Source organism: Protopterus annectens, chromosome 7.part0 (genome assembly GCF_019279795.1).
Source record: "Protopterus annectens isolate FY-2018-M chromosome 7.part0, PAN1.0, whole genome shotgun sequence".
NCBI classification, from domain to species: domain Eukaryota; kingdom Metazoa; phylum Chordata; order Ceratodontiformes; family Protopteridae; genus Protopterus; species Protopterus annectens.
In genome coordinates, this window is record NC_056739.1 from 1454752485 (window position 1) to 1454773136 (window position 20652).

Sequence of the window (20652 nt, forward strand, 5' to 3'; positions counted from 1 at the left end):
ACTACACTACACACTGCCATCATCTGTAGTATATTCACCCAGTGCAACAGATACATATTACCATGTCACTGCATTGATGGTATGGATAACAGGGATGCACCACAGGTATCATCACATGCACAGGGTGAGGTTTGGGGTTGCAAAGGCTTAGGCTGTGAGATACAATTGAAATTGTGTGTGTGTGTGTGTGTGTGTGTGTGTGTGTGTGTGTGTGTGTGTGTGTGTGTGTGTGTGTGTGTGTGTCTAGAGGGGTGCTGGTCAACTGGTCCATGGAGAGGAGCTGTGTGCATCTGTCAGTGGCCTGCATGTGACAGTGATGTGTGAGTGTGTGTATGGACACAGTCAAGCAATATGGTAGCCCTATACAAGTGTATATTGGACAGCTGTGAATCATACATGGCACAGTGAACATGGGGACTGGATCTGACAGAAGTGTCACTGGCACCACCATTCCCAAGGCCAGATATGGTAATACTTGCTGATGGTGACCAGTGTCTGCTGGGTCTGTGTTCCTCATGGGACCACCCAGGATGACGTGCCCATGCCCTCCACATTGTGGTGTAGGCAGCACCCTCTCATTGTTAGTGCTTGTGGTACTGTCACTACAGGAGTGTGATTGTGCACTGCCATGTGGGCTCACAACTGATGTTATTGTTGACCTACATCCACATGTCAGATGCCCTACTCCCACCACATGTTCAAGCACAGACATTGAACAGTTAAGGACTGACAATGTCTCATCCCACCATCCATCCATTGCATCAGCAAAATGACGTAAGGCATCACCAATGCCGTGGAGGGTGTCATGCATGCCAGGCAGTGTTGCATCCATCTGGTGTACTGCTGACAACATGCCCATGCCTCCAAGATGGACTGAAATATGCATTGGGTGACACATGCTGTGACACCTCTGACAGGGGCTGGATGGGCAGCAAGTCATCCTTCGAGCACCCCTGTCAATCTGCCTATGTGGGACCTCAGCAGCTCTCTGGCTATGTCTAGTGTCTACAGTCACTGATGCCATAGTTGCCACCCTACCCTGTTTGATGCCACCACCCTCCAAGTGCCCAATATCTGTGGCTCCTGGGGATTAGGTATGTATGGGCATAAAGACCATGTGCAGGGACATTGTTGGTGGGAGTGAAATATCAACCAATAGGACAGATTCAGTCCCCAAAACCCCACCTGTGCCTCACAATGGCCACCATCATCATCAGAGACTGATGAGACACTGACATCAGGCTGTGAGGAGGACACATGCCACCACCATGGTCACCTGTCAGGGGAAGACAATATGACTACATTAATTCTGGCACTATAATGATACACACACACACACACACACACACACACATGTGAGGTGCCACAAAGGCATTATACAGACCACACCTTCTGGCTGATGTCATGCACAGCACACAATCAGGCACAAGAGACATACTCTGGACAGACCCTCAACAACATGCAGTGCAGCCATGTCCAGTTAATGTTGCTACTTTTATACACCTTTGAGATACATGACGAGTCTGAGTATGTGATGGACCTTCACCTAACACACACTGCACCCATGTACATATTAGTAATGCACCCCTGTATAGCACAATGGCTACACCTATGCAAAACTATGTGCTAATATGTTACAGCTCCTACAAATATGCTACTGTGATTACCAATGTGATGCACTGCAGTGAATCCCACCCAACTTAAGATGCACATATTACAATATGGGTACTCTTTAGAGTTCTGTGCATGGCAAAATAGCAGCCCTTAACATGCCTAGGGTATAGATGAGCCATAACATGACAGTTCCACACTCACTGGCTACAGGCTGATGTTCCCTGCCACACCAGAGTTATCTACGGAGTTGTGGGGGAGAGGTACAGTCATCACACACACATATGGTAATGGTACAGGATATTATGTGCATTTATCAACACGTACAGTAGAAGCTGCGATACTACCCAAATTGTTGACATTCACAATATGTGTGCACATGTGTGCATTAATAAACCCCAACCACAAATGGAGATTGACCTGACATATGCATAGAGGTATGCAGAGGCTGCCAGTATGAATGCTACAGTATTAACGTGATGACCACTGGAGGCTTACCTGGATGCTCCTTAGCTGTGGACTCTGTGCCACCCACTCCACAACATATGTACTGATCATTTCCTGTGAACTGCTGGCTGATGCCAGGTTTGTCAGGAACTCCTCTGTGGCTGAGAGTGGTGGCTGTATAATAGGCCATCTCCCTGTGCCAGCACAGTCCCTGGCCAGAGCTGCAGCCCTTTGCTGTGTATGGTGTATGAGATCATTAGCACAGTGTCAGACCTGTTCTTAGCTCCTGTCCTGGTGGCCCACATTATATTCACTGTTGCTACCAGGTCAGCCCACATGGATGTGTGTTGTTGCTGGTTATGGCAGTTCCTTGACAACAGCACCCAGTGATGTAGTCTTAGGGCATCAAGAATTGCAGCATTCTCAGCTTCTGTGAAGGCTGGGTTGTGTCCTCTGTACATCCCACCTGAAAGACATGAACAACGGAACACATCACACATTGCTTACCATTATGTACAGAGCCTGCACATCCACTTTTGCCAGCACTATCCACTGCTAACCCCCACATCATACCCCTACCATCTCTCACCACATTATGTCAGTGGGTATCAGCAGCATACTGGCAATACAACATGTGTTGCCTCCTGATCCTGATGTTTCATGCTTCCTGTTGAATGTGCTATGAGGTGTTGCACTGCATGTAGCTTTTGCACCTATTACTGCTTGTTCATAGGCAGTGTACATGAACTGCTGTGGTGTCAGCCTCACACTCTAGTAGTACTCACCTGGTCTGTAGGCCCACCCCTCCAGTCTCCCTGGCTTTCCTCCATCAGAATCTGGACTATATGGCTGGACAATGTCCTACAGTTTCCCCAACCAGTGTAGTTGATATTGGTGTCCTGGCACTGTGTCAAACCTGCCTCATGTACACGGATGGACAGTCATCTACAGACACCAGCAATGAACACACTGTGTGAGAGATGCAATGACTGTAGGAGTCTGCAGTCCATGCTCTCTGCCTGTCAGTGATGCATATCTGTCCCCAAACAGGTTGGCAACACAAGCAGTACACCTCACGCACCACCCACACCTACACAGCACACACAAAGATCTACAGTGGTCCTCAACATACACATCCACAAACAAAGGAGATCTCTGAGGCAAAGCCACACATAAACACCACATCCATACACAGCACATAACCACACATGACTACACACCTGTGTCCCACAGCCATGCGGGCATGAGCCCATGCCAAACATGTTACACATAGGGGACTCTAGTGGGGACACAGTGGTGTGTCTCTAACCTAGCTGGGTATGAGGATGGGCACAGTTACTTTTGTGTCAGTTGCCAGACTTGGCCATATTGCATGCACACTGCTGCCTCTTACCAACAGGTACTGTCATGGGTCTGTCACTGCACATGTAGTGTGCCTGACCTGACCTGACATGTATATCCCTGGACTATATGCAGTGAGACATGAGTGGGCACACTGGCTATGTGTCCCAGGGAGGTATGTCCCTAACCTTATGCAGCATTATGATGTCACCCAGAAGTATACCGCAATGCAATCAGTGAATGATTGCCCTTAACATGTGCACATTTATCCTGTTATATTCCAGGTGTTCCAGTACCTGTGAGTCTTGGATGATATGGCACACAGACCACAATGCTCTGCAAGAGATGGCCTCCATCTGTCTTCACTGGTCTTCATGCATCCGGCAGTGGTATCCACCAGAACCATAGTGACTCCATTAGTAATATTGGTGAAGTTATCACTGCCAACAGACAAATGTCAGTCCAGCACATATTGAAGGCCATGCTGCTAAATATTAGAGGTGTACACATGACTTTGCCCGCATTGCAAGCAGTCCTACCCTGAGAACAGCAGACATCTATGCACTCACACAGACCATAGTTCAAAGCTGCAGAGAACACCCCAGCCTTACATGGTCAACTATCCTATCATACATACAGAAGGCAAAGTGTAGCCAGTAATGCCATGGGACATGGGGTTTATATATATATATGAGACACATACACACCTCCACGCTGTACAAGGAGTAAGATGCGCAGGGTCACTGCAAGGGCAGTTCACCATTGCCAACACAAACCTATACAAATCACAGCTAGGTAGCAGCCATCACATGTGACCAGGAAGCCCATTCAGCCTATACGGAGCTCATCAACTGTATTATGAGTCGGGTCTGTACCCTGATCCTGGGTCATTTGAACAACACTAACATACATGATAAGACGTAGCCATGCCAGCACACAAATGGCCACAAAGTCATCAACAGTGAAAGTACAACCACATTGGTGCAGCCAGGGGCTACACACACATGAGATGAAGATGTATTGCAGTTGACATCACACAACATGTGTTACCATTGCAGCATCCTGAAATTGTCATCCTCCATGGCAAAGCAACTATCATGCAGTCAAATTTGCATTCACCATCTCCCAGAATACCCAACTAGCTAGTCTCAGCCATACATACACCTCCAACATGGAATACATCTTCTTGGGAGGATTTACACAGCCTCATAGCCCCCAACCCCTCATTAAGGGCTGGCACCTATATCCACACATACACACAAGTGCTTTATATGCATTTCTGTAGATGCATGTAGTCAGGTATACCCGACAGGCCTACATTATCCTCTGCTAGGATATGTACACATGTCTGGTGGACATGTGCAATACATACTGTCCATAACAGGGAAGACATACCACTATCCGACACAAAATAGAGGCAGGTGCCCATGTTGCAGCAATGTCTCCTTAGCATGTACATGAGAATGGGCTCAATCCTACATGCCTGCACAACAAACAAAGTGCTTACATTGTCCACATCCACTACAGACAGTCATCTCCCCTACTGCACATATGTCTGCAACATCACAGGAAGCGGCTGCTCATTTGTGGTGTGCAAGGACATCAGCTATACTAATGCTGTTGGTATAGCATGCTGGATGCCTGACAAGAGTTGGTGTAGGCTTCACCTCCTATGTTACAGATTAGTATAGCAGCATATACACAGTAACTTCCCTGTTTCCTAAATGTGGGGAACAGGTCACCACTGCCATTTGATATTCATGGTAGACATCTGCCATGGGAGCCTATCACACCACAAGATGCATTCTACCTGACTCCAAGCATAACCTTGCAACACCATAAGGAACCATATTGCAAGGAGGACTGAGTACTGCCTTTGTCCCATCCATTTGATGGATGACCACTGTCACCCCATTACACTAAGGTGGGGTGTCCCTCACTCAGTCACATGATAGACCTAGCAGCCGAACTGGCTTTTTCTGCAAGTCCATAGCATGGTTTCAAGTGAACCCCATTCAAAAGGACATGTGCGACCTGGCCACACTCCATTATGCATGATTAGGCTTTGTCAAGGAAGGGTTCATGTCTGCTACACTCAGGTGACCTCTATGACACAGTCAACAAAGGCATGGATGGGGGTGGTGACAGTGCAGATTGCCTACCTTGACCTGGACAAACTATGTGACAGTATAACTCATTAAGGCCATTATTGATATAACACTCCCAAGTATGCATCATGCCATACATTACCATAGGGTAGCACACTGGTGCACTGACACAACATACTGATTCCACATAGGGAAATACATACATAGGTGTGTAACCTGTTGTTCCATGTTTGGGCTTCTGTTATGTGTGATGTACCCATTTGAGGTGCATGTAACAGCCATTAGCCTATGTCTGACCATGTCTGCAGATGACTGCATGATGTGTGCCATCACAGGATTCCCTAGTGATGTGGACATCTGCCTAGGATGGTCTCACACAGATACATGACTGTTGCCAGACACATGGCCTCAGGCCACTTACCAGGACATGCAGTGTGAACCCCTATGGGGAGAGTGACATCCCCACATATTATCAGAGTACGAACAACATCCTAGGCATACAATCAGTCGTGAGAGTGCTATGGACACAAGTCTTGGCCAACATGACATGTCAACACAATGTTGCTTCCATTGTAAGATAAACCTTCTACATGGCCCATTTCATACATAAGGTTATGTCATCACGGGGTGTGGGGTATAAACCTCCCCCCATTCCCCCCAATAGGGACCATTAATTTGCATAAATCCCTGTTCATCATTCACATCAAACAGCACATGCATCAGCTGTAGAAATGACAGAGTCTCCCCACCAGGGAATACCATGGCATCAAGCATCTACCACACACCGATAGGCTATAAGGCCAACCCTATACCCAGGTTCATACAAAATCATCATGAGTGACCTTAGCATGGCATGCAAGGCAAACATGGACTCCACATTGCTGGGACTTCTACACAAGTGCAAGTCATGCTCCACTCTGTTAACACACACACACACACACACACACACCCTCAACCTGGTGTGTGACATGAAGTGGGCCTGTTGGCAACTCAGATGTGTATCCCACACAACCAGCCTGCAGTGGAATGGGCACCCTGTCCACATCAGGCAAGTTACCTATTTACACCTTTGCAGGTGTAGCCTATATAACTGGATGGTTAACTGCACATACACCTTGGGATACCACCTATGTTCCTGTTGGATGGGGTTATCAGATGTTGCCTTGCATACACATAGGCTAACATCTGGCCTAGGCATATTGCTGCCCAGGGCCCATAGCCTAGTATCCGCATATGGTACCAGGACTACCAGATATGGGCTGAGTGGTGTGACACACTTTGCTGTTATGTGTCCACACCCATCAATTTCATTGACTGCTGGGTGACCCCTATGGGCAACATTACTGTACCATGTCATCCAGCCTACATCCAAAAATAGGAGAGTGGTACTACAAGTGCATGTGGACATTCCAGCAACATTTGTGCTACACAATAACTGAGAGCAGTGCATATGTGATGTATGTTGTCCTCCTCATAGCTGTCTGACATCTGCAGTATCCACATGTTTGCAGAATGTGCACCTGTGCCTGATAGATGTGGACCCCCTGCTTTTCTAATGTATATTTCCAAACACCAGCTGGACAATGCTTGATGGCTGTCCCTGGCATTTGGGGAATGTGTCTGTGACATGACAGACCCCTGGGAACACAGTAATGGTACATGAATATGTGGCACTGTATGCATTCCCTTACATTGTATGCTCAATATGTATGCACTGCTGCTGAGCCAGAGTCAGTGTCCCCCCACTACTTGTACCTATAACCTGCTGGCCTGCTGCAGGGGTCACTAGGTATGCTAGTCATAGGTGTCAGGAAATCAGATGCAGGTGTGGAGTACACAGTGACCTAGTCACAGTATGTCATGAATGGTCAGGGGCACCTGGCAATCTTTGAAATAAGCCTGTATGACATTCACAGACTTAGAAAGACTCACTGATAGTACATGATGTCATATGCAACAGTATTTACTGTCAGTATTGTACAACAGACAATAAAAGTAGCAGTCATATGTGAGCTGACCATTGTTGGGGTGATTCAGGGGCCAGAGCTGTGATCTATGTCACTGCAGACAGAGCCGTAACAGATGACCATAGGTGCTGGACAGCAGGCTAACAGCAACATGTCAGTCCAGGTAATGTTGTTGAGAGCTACTGTTTAACTTCTTATTTCCCATGACTGCATACCCTCATCTGCATTCCATTACATGCTTCATTCAATGACATACCTGGTATAGTGCTGTACTCTTTTGAGAGAAGAAATCCAGTTGTAGTTTCCTAGAGAATTGCAGCCTGTCTTCATGAATAAAGTGTCAGACCTGTTTACCATAGGCAGCAGCTTGCCTTTTGTAGGTAATGCTCAAGAACAGGTGATTGCCTGTGCACCAGTAAGTGACTCTCACTTGCTAATTGCATCCAAAACAGCTGGGTTGCCTTTCCATTAGCCAATGTCATGGTAACACTGTGCTATAATTAAGGCCTTCATGTAGGCCTTGCCTCTTTTCTTGGCCTGTGAGGAGGACATTATTGAGGAGTGGGAGCTACAGCATCACAGAGTGTAGGTAGGAATACTGTCCACTGTTTGGATTGCTGTCTTATGTCCACAGCATTGCATTATATGTCTGGCCATTGTTAACAGGCTTTCAGATACTGAAGCAGTGTGCTGTTGAACAATGTGTGGTGGGGTCAGTAGGGAGATAGGCAGATGTGAGTGTCATATATCCTTTTTATCTGAATGTGTATGCTGTTGCATTTGATGTTGTTTTATTAGCTGTGCATGCTTGTAGGGGGAGACTGTGACATATGTCCCTTTCACATGACCACCCTTAACCCTTGATGTATGTGTGTCATGTGGATGCTCTGTTCCAGGTGTTTGGGAGGTATGTTAGGTCTGTAGCAGGTAGCTAGACATACTGCTGCATGTGTAGCAAGCCATAGCTGCTGCATTCTAGCCAGGAGCCAGACTAGGGATTGTGAAGACATAGAGGAACAGCAGGCTGTTATTGCCAGTGAAGGAGCTGTTGTGTCACAGCATGGCTTGGTTGATGGTACCCATAACAGTCCAGGTGAAGCATGTGCCTCTGATACATATGTTACATCATAGTGCCATCCAGATAGTGGTATGTGACATTTAAAAAACATATTCATAATTGAGAAATGTGTCCCACCCTGCAGGCCTTTAATGTGCTAGTGTGGCTGGCAGTAACTGCAGTGGTAGAAACCAGTTTTGCTTGACGGTGCATACCTCAGTTATTCCTATGTTGTATTGACATGCATGTAGTTGTGCAGAGACTGGGCTGTGGGCCAGGTCTGTAGGTGTCCAGATCTGACACATGCTAGGAATGTAACAGATAGATTATATATAATATATTAATAATATATATTATATATCATTAATAAAATTTCCGATACTGAATCCACAACAAGACAAGCCAAGCCAAAGTAACCAGTAGACCCAGAAGAGGCAACGTTTCCAAAACAAAGTGCAGTAATTCAAACGTTAAAGTTAATGAAACGCTGCAAATAATAAAATGCTGCAATTGGTAGAAACTCTCTTGAGGCTGAAATCACAAATCCATTCCGTTTATTGTTAAAAAACTTTAAGTGCTGAAATGCAATACACTTTTCGTCGCACAGTAATGCGCAACTTCCTCAGAAGACAATACGGACTGCAGTTTGCTCCTTTTATTATATTAAGAACCCTGTGTTAATTGATTAATGGATAAGTTAAACATTCCTAAAAAAACTTTGTTTGTTTGTGTCTGCCTAGTACAGCCGTAAGCACGTATTGGTGTATTGTGTACAAAATATAAATGACATTATTCTTCTTAGTTGATTAGACACTAAAAACGCATTTAAATGTATTATAATCTGTTGGACAATTATAACAATTATATTAGATGTAGAAATGTTAATAAACATTTTTTTAAAAACATTTTCTAACTAGTGTGAGTCTATATTGTATACCTAACAATAATGTTGTCCACCATTTAAATCTCGCTTTTCAAGACAACAGAAAAATCACATTATAAGAACTCATCCTTTTAAAAACTCATCTTTTTAAACTAATCATTTTGAAACAATTATTTAAAAAACCAATCGTTTTTAATAAAACAGTCATTCATTTTTATACAACATCCTCTTAAGGACTCACTCGTAATAAATTAATGACAGTTAAATTAGACGGCATATTTTATTCCTATAGTCTAAAATGCTACCAAAATAAAAAAATCAATCAAATTTAAAAACATCAAAAATCACTGATAACCTATGTGGGACTTATGTAAGTCCTATGAGGGGTTATAAATGGGTCATGTAAAAATTCCATATCTACATGTAGAGGAATACTGAAACTAGTAAAACTACTTATTAAAATGTCACGTTAAATAAGCCCCTATAAACCATGTATTTAAATGCACAGTTATTCTAAATGTGCTTTAACACTACAATGGAAGTATTAACATACTTCTAAGTATAATATTTCAGTCAATTAATAACTAATAATTACTAACTGATATTAATTCTCAATGGTCATTAGTCATATATTTTATTGGGGGTCAAAACCTGAATACAAATTCATAAAGGTCAATTTCATCCATACATATCATCTCTCCATATTTTTCAACCTCAAAATACATTTTATAGAGGACATTTCATTTATTCCTGGATATTGATTTGCATTGGTTCTCAGCTGCCACACCAGTTCTTTTCTTTCTAGTTTTAAAGGTTCATAGTTACTTCTTGGGTCCTCACTTATTTGTTCTATGGCTTTAAATTTGAAACTGTGACCTTCATTTTCCAAACAATGTCTAGCTAGTGCATTTTCTAACTTTTGTCTACTGATACAATAGTTATGTTCGTATATCCTATCGCGTAATTTCCTGTCGGTTTTGCCTATATAGAAAGCTGCACACTTCACGCATTTTGCTTTATAAACAACTTGTTTACTATTGCAGTTAAATTTATTCTTAATTTTGTAAGTTGTTCTGTTTATTGTGAATGTGCATCCTTCTTCTATGAACTTACAGAAGTTACAACTTCCACATTTTAACATCCCTGCACTAGTGACATTTTTAGGGTTTTTTGTTTGTAAAATTTCTTTTAAATTGGTCCCCCTCCTATATATTAACTTTGGTTTGTCTGGTATTAAAGTTCTTAAGTGACTATCAGATGATAGTAACTCCCAATTTTTTAAGACAATATTTCTAATGTCCATAGAATTCAAATTAAAGGTTGTTATAAGACTGCATGAATAGTTTATCTTCACTTCATTAGTTAAATGGGGCCCTATATCATTTCCATTTATTTGGGATGTTCCTAGTAGAGGTAGATATTCGCCTCTTGATCTCTTAGTTTTTACCTCTAAAACGATCTCTTGGATGTAGTCCACTGGGTATCCCCTTTGAAGAAAAAAGTTTTGGAGCACCTCACATTCTTCCAAAAAATCATTGTCACTTGTGATCATCCTTGCCGCCCTCACCATTTGACCTTTAATAATTGATTTTTTCTGGTGTAGTGGGTGGCAGCTAGTGAAATGTAGGAACTTGTTGGAATAAGTTTCCTTTCTATAAATTCTAGACATAAACCTATTATTAGTGTAATCTTTTCTCAGGTGTACATCTAAGTATTCCATTGAGTTCTTGTTGTATTTATATGTAAACCTAAGGAAGTCAGTACTTACATCTAGGTCATTAAATAGTTGTTTTATTTCTTCTTCCTTTCCTACAAAGATCAAGAAGATATCGTCAAGAAATCTTGTATAAAATGGAATATATTTCTTGACCGTATCTTTTTCCAAAATAGTCCTCCTCTCCCAATAGGCCATTACTAAATTGGCGAAACTGGCTCCGCAAGGGGAACCCATCGCCACGCCTATTTTTTGATGATATATTTCCTTATTAAATAATATATAGTTGTAGGAGAGGACTGTATCTAAAAGTTCTCTTACCAACTGAGTCTCTTCAATAGGTGCTCCTAGTTCACACAACAAAAGGGATATCCATTCTTTCCCGGTTTCATGTGGTATACTGGAATACAGGTCTTTAACGTCTAATGTAACCAAGTAACTATCAGGTATAAATGGCAATTGATTAACGGACCTAAGAAAAGACCAAGAGTCTTTAGAGATCTGTTTCTCCTTTTTTATGTATTTTTGTAATATTTTATCTGCTACTTTGGAACAAGTATACGTTAGACTACCCCTACCATCTACTAAGGGCCTCATAGGTGGATCTTGTAAATCTTTATGCACCTTTGGTATACCAAAAAGGACAGAGGTCCTAATTTTGGATTGGTGTAAATAATCATACATGTCTTTTTCTATCCTTCTTTCTATATATAATTCCTCAAAAAATGTTTTAATTTTATGATGGGCAGAGTTCATTTCGTTTACTGAGGCTTTAACATAAGTCTCACTTTCCAAAATCTTGGTCATCTTATTGTTATAGTCACTGCTGAACATAATGGCGAGACCTCCCCCTTTATCAGGTTGCATTATCCTGATAGGCATTTGACTCAACAGTGTCAATAAATCTTTCTCTTCCTTGGTAAGGTTGTTATTATAGTATTTTTTCTTTTCTTTGAGGTTCCTAAGGTCTATTTCCATTATTTTCTCAAAAAGGGCCAAGGAAGGATGCAAGGGTGGATTGTATACACTTGACACAAAGTAATCCGTTTTTTTGTTGAAATCACTTCCTAGCAATGTTAACAAGTTAAGCTTTCTGGTAAACAACTTTAAATCTATTAAAGTTTCTGCCATATTAAACTTTTTTGATGGTACAAATGTGTATCCTTTACTTAGTAAGTCCACAGTCTCAACACCAATAGATAAATTAGTGTAATTATAAATTTTAAAGTCATTTAGAGAGTTAGATACAATGTTACATGTAGGCCGATCATCCAAAAAGTTCACTATGGTGTGATCGTTGTTCACCGTTTCCTCCTCCTGTTCCCATTCTGCCTCCTGTTCTGTGAAGGACATCTCGAGGCCTGTTCCTGAAAATTCCTGCTCCTGTTATTCCCTCTATCATTGCTGGTAGCAATAGCAGCATTCCCTTCCCTCCTTTCGGGTTGGAAATTATTTGATGGATGCCGATTTTGTTGTTGTAATAGTCTCTCACTCCTCCTAGGGGCCCCATTAGAGTCAACATTTGGTTCATCATACCCTTCTTCATTTATTTCTAAAACTTGATTTGTATTTCCCCCATGCACGTCTGTGGTACCCTCTGCATTTCTCAAATAGGGGCCATTCCCAACCAATGTTTTTTGTGCCATTGGGGGGTGGGGGTATGCTTTACCATCACTATAATCGTTCAGATCTCGCTTGATTTTCTTCACTTTGGTAGCATTCATTTTGGTAATATGATCATCTATACTTAAAAAGCATCTATCATATTCATATTGATATCTATTAAAGTCAGTATCAGCCTTGATAGATTCATTGAGTTCTTCTATTTCTATCAATAGTTCATCTACTATATCTTGATAATGGGTACAAAATAAATTTAACACTTCCAACCCATGTTTATCAAAAAGCATAACTAAAGCTTTATGAAAATTGGAGCCTTCTAGCAGTCCTGTAGGGAACTGCCAGTGCCTCATTCCTTTAGGCACTATTTTGAGTTTTATACACTCCTTAAAGTAAGCTATTTCGAGTTGCAGTTTGCGAACTCTAAAAAGCTTGTCATCAAACAAAGAAAGTTTAAGGTTAATGTCATTATTTACCCTTTGATTTGGTGAAGGAACGTTAGATGTTTGACTATCCAAAAACAAAAAGGGCCTATGTACCCAATTTCTTAAGGGTTCAGTACCTTGGGCGTTGCGGTTGCGTTGTTCAACTCCAGCCGCTTCACTGCTGCATCTCCTATTGTTATTCGTAACGTTGTTACCTGAATTTTCAGCCAAAATGCTTGAATAACTAGTTGATGGTATCGCCCCTGCATTTCCATTACTGCCAGTTTGTAAAGAGTTTTCTGACCTAGATGTAGCCTCGTCGACGCGTTGTGACAAACGGTCGACTTTTTGTGTCAACAGTTCAATGAGAGCAGTTAGATTACCATCGCTCTCATTTGCGTTAACATCCGAAACAGAGCCACTAGCGGGAATCTGGTCCATAACAAAAAACACTTCCGATACTGAATCCACAACAAGACAAGCCAAGCGAAGGTAACCAGTAGACCCAGAAGAGGCAACGTTTCCAAAACAAAGTGCAGTAATTCAAACGTTAGAGTTAATAAAACGCTGCAAATAATAAAATGCTGCGATTGGTAGAAAACTCTCTTGAGGCTGAAATCACAAATCCATTCCGTTTATTATTAAAAAACTTTAAGTGCTGAAATACAATAGGCGAATATCTACCTCTACTAGGAACATCCCAAATAAATGGAAATGATATAGGGCCCCATTTAATTAATGAAGTGAAGATAAACTATTCATGCAGTCTTATAACAACCTTTAACTTGAATTCTATGGACATTAGAAATATTGTCTTAAAAAATTGGGAGTTGCTATCATCTGATAGCCACTTAAGAACGTTAATACCAGATAAACCGAAGTTAATATACAGGAGGGGGACCAATTTAAAAGAAATTTTACAAACAAAAAACCCTAAAAATGTCACTAGTGCAGGGATGTCAAAATGTGGAAGTTGCAACTTCTGTAAGTTTATAGAAGAAGGCTGCACATTCACGATAAACAGAACAACTTACAAAATTAAGAATAAATTTAATTGCAATAGTAAACAAGTTGTTTATAAAGCAAAATGCGTGAAGTGTGCAGCCTTCTATATAGGCAAAACCGACAGGAAATTACGCGATAGGATATACGAACATAACTATTGTATCAGTAGACAAAAGTTAGAAAATGCACTAGCTAGACATTGCTTGGAAAACGAAGGTCACAGTTTCAAATTTAAAGCCATAGAACAAATAAGTGAGGACCCAAGAAGTAACTATGAACCTTTAAAACTAGAAAGAAAAGAACTGGTGTGGCAGCTGAGAACCAATGCAAATCAATATCCAGGAATAAATGAAATGTCCTCTATAAAATGTATTTTGAGGTTGAAAAATATGGAGAGATGATATGTATGGATGAAATTGACCTTTATGAATTTGTATTCAGGTTTTGACCCCCAATAAAATATATGACTAATGACCATTGAGAATTAATATCAGTTAGTAATTATTAGTTATTAATTGACTGAAATATTATACTTTGAAGTATGTCAATACTTCCATTGTAGTGTTAATGCACACTTAGAATAACTGTGCATTTAAATACATGGTTTATAGGGGCTTATTTACCGTGACATTCCAGTAGGTAGTTTTACTAGTCTCAGTATTCCTCTACATATAGATATGGAATTTTTACATGACCCATTTATAACCCCTCACAGGACCTACATAAGTTCCACATAGGTTATTAGTGATTTTTGATGTTTTAAATTTTGATTTTTTTTATTTTGGTAGCATTTTAGACCATAGGAATAGAATAAAAAATGCCGTCTAATTTAACTGTCACTAATTGATTATGAGCAAGTCCTTAGGAGAATGTTGCACAAAATGAATGACTGTTTTATTAAATAAGATTGGTTTTTAAATAATGTTTCAAAACGATTAGTTTAAAAAGATGAGTTTTTAAAAGGTTGAGTTCTTATAATGTGATTTTCCTGTTGTCTTGAAAAGCGAGATTCAAATGGTGGACATCATTATTGTTAGCTATACAATATAGACTCACACTAGTTAAAAAATGTTTTTAAAAAATGTTTATTAACATTTTTATATCTAATATAATTGTTATACTTGTTCAACAGATTTTAATATATTTAAATGCGTTTTTAGTGTCTAACTAATTAAGAATAATAATGTCATTTATATTTTGTACACAATACACCAATACGTGCTTATGGCTGTTCTAGGCGGACATAGACAAACAAAGTTTTTTTAGGAACGTTTAACTTATCCATTACTCAATTAACACAGGATTCTTAATATAATAAAAGGAGCAAACTGCAGTCCGTATTGTCTTCTGAGGAAGTTGCGCATTACTGTGCGACGAAAAGTGTATTGTATTTCAACACTTAAAGTTTTTTAATAATAAACGGAATGGATTTGTGATTTCAGCCTCAAGAGAGTTTTCTACCAATTGCAGCATTTTATTATTTGCAGCGTTTCATTAACTCTAACGTTTGAATTACTGCACTTTGTTTTGGAAACGTTGCCTCTTCTGGGTCTACTGGTTACCTTCGCTTGGCTTATCATTAATAAAATGCTATATATATCATAATTTGATATTATTAGATTATATAATAATATATATTATATGATATATTACTAATAATATATTATATTATATTATATTATATTATATTATATTATATTATATTATATTATATTATATTATATTATAGCAAGTATTTTTGTAAGACATATGTGCATGCCTACAGTGTGTTACACATGATTGGCATGGGCATGTGTGTTCAGATGGGTATGATGTGTGACACTGAGCTGTCCGTCATAGTTTGTAACCCCATTGTGCACTGCATTGCCAGTATGTCAGCACACAGAATAAGTTTTATGACAACCCAGCCATAAGTAGGGGACACAACTGTGTTCATTCAGCAATAGTCTGTGCAGTTTTGAGCTTTACCTGATATTGTAGGCCTCCTGTACATCCAGCAACTTTTATTTGTCTGTGTACTGCTTTGTTGTGTGCACCACAGGCCCAAGTACACTGTGATGTGTCCGAGTACATATATATATATATATATATATATATATATATATATATAGATATATATATATATATATATAAATGAGTAATGTGTGTGTGCATATATATATATATGTTTGTATATAAATATATATAGCATATTTCCAGAACTCAGTTGCCCTACTGGTATAATGTACTATGTTGTAGTTAAGAAGGTCCTGCGTGCAATACTTGGCAGTGATGTATTTTTTCCCTAATGTTATATGACTTTACTGCATGATATATTTACCAAAGCAGTGCTACTTCCCCAGAGCTGATTTGACCTAGCTGAGCATTGCTCTGGCTCTAGTCCATAGGGTCCTGGGTTCAGTACTTGGCAGTGGTGTCTCTTTTTCCCCTAATGTTACATGACTGTACTGCATGATATATTTACGAAAGCAGTATTAACTACCTGAGGTGATTTGGCCTAGTGGAGCATTGCTCTGATTCTAGTGTACAGAGTTCTAGGTTCAAAACTTGCCAGGGCTATTTATTTTGTTGCTGGCTAGAATACTGAATCAGATAAAGTGATTAAAACATTTTTTAATGGGTTTGTGCACTTTTGCGCAATGCTCCATGATGGCAAGTGGTGCTTAGATCAGCTTAGTGGTGCTTATCCCCACTTAAACCCATGCTATTTCCAAAAAAATGAAAAGTAAAAAGGGGTGATAGGAAAGTGGTGAAATGGGGGCAAGCAGGGGGAAAAACATTATGAAAGACAGCTAGGAATGTCCTGTGCAGCAAGAGCTGTACATGATGTGGAAAATTTGGAATTTAAAGCCTCACACCCCACAGGGAGGGGTGTGGGCAACATAAATTTGTTGATTAATTCATGGGGAAATTGATTAATATCAGTGTACATGGGGCAAAATGGAGAGCTATATATGGGATATTTTTTATGGGACAGATGCCTTTTTTTTTCTTAAGGTGAGAGTGGGATATTGAGGAAGGGCTGTAGGTATGTTTGGGGAGGTAAGTTGGGTAGGAGAGGTTGCATTTGCATACAGACAAGACAGCAGACAGGTGAGGTGTATGACACATGAGGGGGTAAAAACATTGGGTGGGGAAGGTGGTTGGGAATCAGAGGACCAAGTGCCCCAGATGGAAACAGTGGGACTGACGTCCCCACCCATGGGCAGTTACCACTGCCCTTTCATGGCCCAGAAGGTGGTTGCTGGGGGCTGGGCACCAGAGGCAGCCTGTCTCTTGAGATGCACCAGTCTGCCCTCTTTCTGGCAGGCACAGGTAGTCATCCAAATCCTACTGGATGACCTTGTGCACCATACCTCAGAACTGGTGTCAGGTGACAGGGTCCCATCAGCGCCCACGCCCGGGGTAAAAGGCACAGTCCCTTAAGGTGGCTTCAACTGAGGGTGGTGCAGGACCAGCGGAGGTAGCAGCTCAAGGTTGGATGATGTGATGGTCGGGTGAGGTGGGACAGATGGATCCGCTGGGATCTGCCGACCCAAAAGTGCTATGGTGTTGAGGTTTGTCAAAGTGTATTGGTTAGTCATGAACAAAACATTTCAACGTCAGTTATAGCAGCATGCATGGGTGTTCCAATTAACCCAGAACAATAGAGTTGAATAAAATTGCACAGTAAATGGAACACATGCATAAATGGAATAACAATCATTATTGTAACATCATCCCGGTAACAGTTATGGCAACAGGCAAAGAACAGTGGAATTACAACAAGGTATGTTAGTATGCAACCATTGAAATATATGAACAATGCTACAACAGAAGTCCCAACATTAGGTTTTGAGAAAAACATACCCGTATTATATGAATAATAATTAGTGATGCAGATAAGGAGTGGGGGAGAGAAAAACAGTCCATTAATAACTGTATAGGCTATATTTTTCACAACAGTACTGTTCAAAACTCTACAGGTATGCCCTTACTTTACATCTACCTGTACCCTGTAGCTTCTGTAGCATGTACATACTTGTTAAGCTGTCAGCCTGGAATGGTATGGGCCAAGCTGTGAGAACTATAGGTACATAACTAAAGGGGACTCATACATGTCAAGGTTACATATATGACTAACAAGGTGTACCCTGCACTGGTGTTGTGTGAGTGTGCTACTGGCACACTGAAACTGTATTTATATCTGTGTCCAAGATTATTGGCAACAATGATCACTAGCCATGACAGCATGACACTTGAGAGACATGTATTGGGAAGAGTGCATGATGTATATACCTATCCTGCTGTCATTTGTAGACATGGAGTTGGACTATTGTCATATATTCACAGACACAGCAGGTATACACTACTACATCTGTCCACAGTTTATTAGTATACCCTTCATACAGCACATACAAACATTTATTTACCTGTAAGCTTTGTGGAGAAAATATCTGTTAACACTACATAACTGTTTCTACAAATGCTCAGGACTACTTGTCTGTAACTATAAATACATCTTACTACCAGTCCCTGTATTCAAACCATGGTTTGTGTGTGCAAAAATGAACATGTGTATTTCTTAACACACTGAGCTACTGGGCCACTGCTGTTTACTGCCTGACTGATTTGTCCCTAAAAGTCACTTGGTTACAAAGTCTGACATGGTAATATCAGTAGAGTGTCACAACAGACTGCAGTGACAGTTCAACATACATGCATGAGATTAATTCATGACAGAGATTTCTTGTGAACTGTGTATTAATACTTTGAATGAAGGTGTACATATGTAACCACTAGTGGATGTGGATATGTGTAATCTGTACAGACCATAGCAGGGTACTGGGTTGCATACCCGACCCATATACATTTGCACATTGTATATTTACAGTCTTCACCTATTACAGTCATATTATACTTGCCTGCATCAGCATACCTACATTCAGGAATTCATATAGCTGACATGCACAGGTTAACACAAGACAATCCTGAAGGGAACACACTATAATACATTACACATTACTATTCAATGTTCAGATCATAGTGCAGAACATATATCAAATTACATTGTATCTTTTTTACAGCCCCACATCTACCCTTAAGCATAACATTTCTTTATCATTCAAACTTCACTCAGTTCATGGTGCCATAGCCATATTTGCTGTGGAGCACCTGTACACTTGTATTTCTTCAACAACAGACCAGAATAAACACAACAGTTGCTGGAAATAACTTTATTGAGGGTGACATGACACAGTGGTTTGTGTTACATTCAACATTCTGACTTCAGTTGTACAGCATATCCTGTAGATGATGAATGAATGTCATTTATTACCTTCACAGTTTCAGTCAAAGTGTACTTTATTACAAGATCCTTAGTATTACTACTGTATATACATATGTCATTCCTACACAGTATTAGTACAGTATTAGCTTTCTTTCATCAATAGTAGCTTGTTTGATGCCTTCATCTGTATTGCACAGGACCTGGCATTACTCACTTATATCAGTGTGGGTCTAAGAACACATTTATTGCAGTACACTCAGAATACACTAGACCTACTGGTAGTAAACAATGTACTCTTTCTTATTTATTGTACTATATATATTGCAAGATAGATCTCAACTCACCACACTGTTGGTGCATCCTTGCCAGGCACCTGGCATGGGCCTCTACATTGTGAGTCCTCTCCTCTGCATCTGTAGGGGGAAACCACAGCATTATGCATACCTGTCTATCAGATATTCATGCTAGAATTTGGTAAAGCAGTGATCCATATACTTACAAACTGCTGGGTCCTTCCCGTCCCGAGCATCTTGGATCCATTGGGCCAAGAGCACCCCCTTCCTCCACTTCACGTTATCATAATGATGATACACCTGCTTACCAGTGTGGGGGATTCCAGTGGCAGTGGTGAGTTTGCATGCCAGACAGCCCCAGGCCTTGGAGTTATATTTGGAGCCCTGGTACTGGCCTGCAGCAGTCTGTCATCATGATGTTCTACAAGGAGCCCAGCCATGACCCTGGACTCCAACATGCCCCAGCACTGCACCCAAAATCATGCTCCCTCATCAGCTCCTGTCATAGTTCCTGCACCAGTCAAACTCCAACAGGTTCTGGCTGTATTCCCACCTGTGCAGCTTAATAAGGCTATTTTCCTGCCGTTTGCCACCAAATAAGCACAGCTCAGCAGTGTGCAAAACCACTAAGCTGAGTTGAGCAGTGCTTAAAGTGGAAAATGCTTAGTGATGCCAAATCTGATTAGCTGAGCTGATGACTGCTTAGAAGGGGACTGGTTAGCAATGCTCAACCCTGCTAAATGGAGCTAAACATTGCTGAGCATTGTTAAGACAGATCCTGTTTAAATATTGCTTAGCTTGGCTTGGCAGTGCTTAGCAAAATTGAGCTAAGGGCAAACAAGAGTTTTACATAACTCAAATATATATTCATATTAATTACGCATGATTGATACTTCATTATTATGTGTTTGT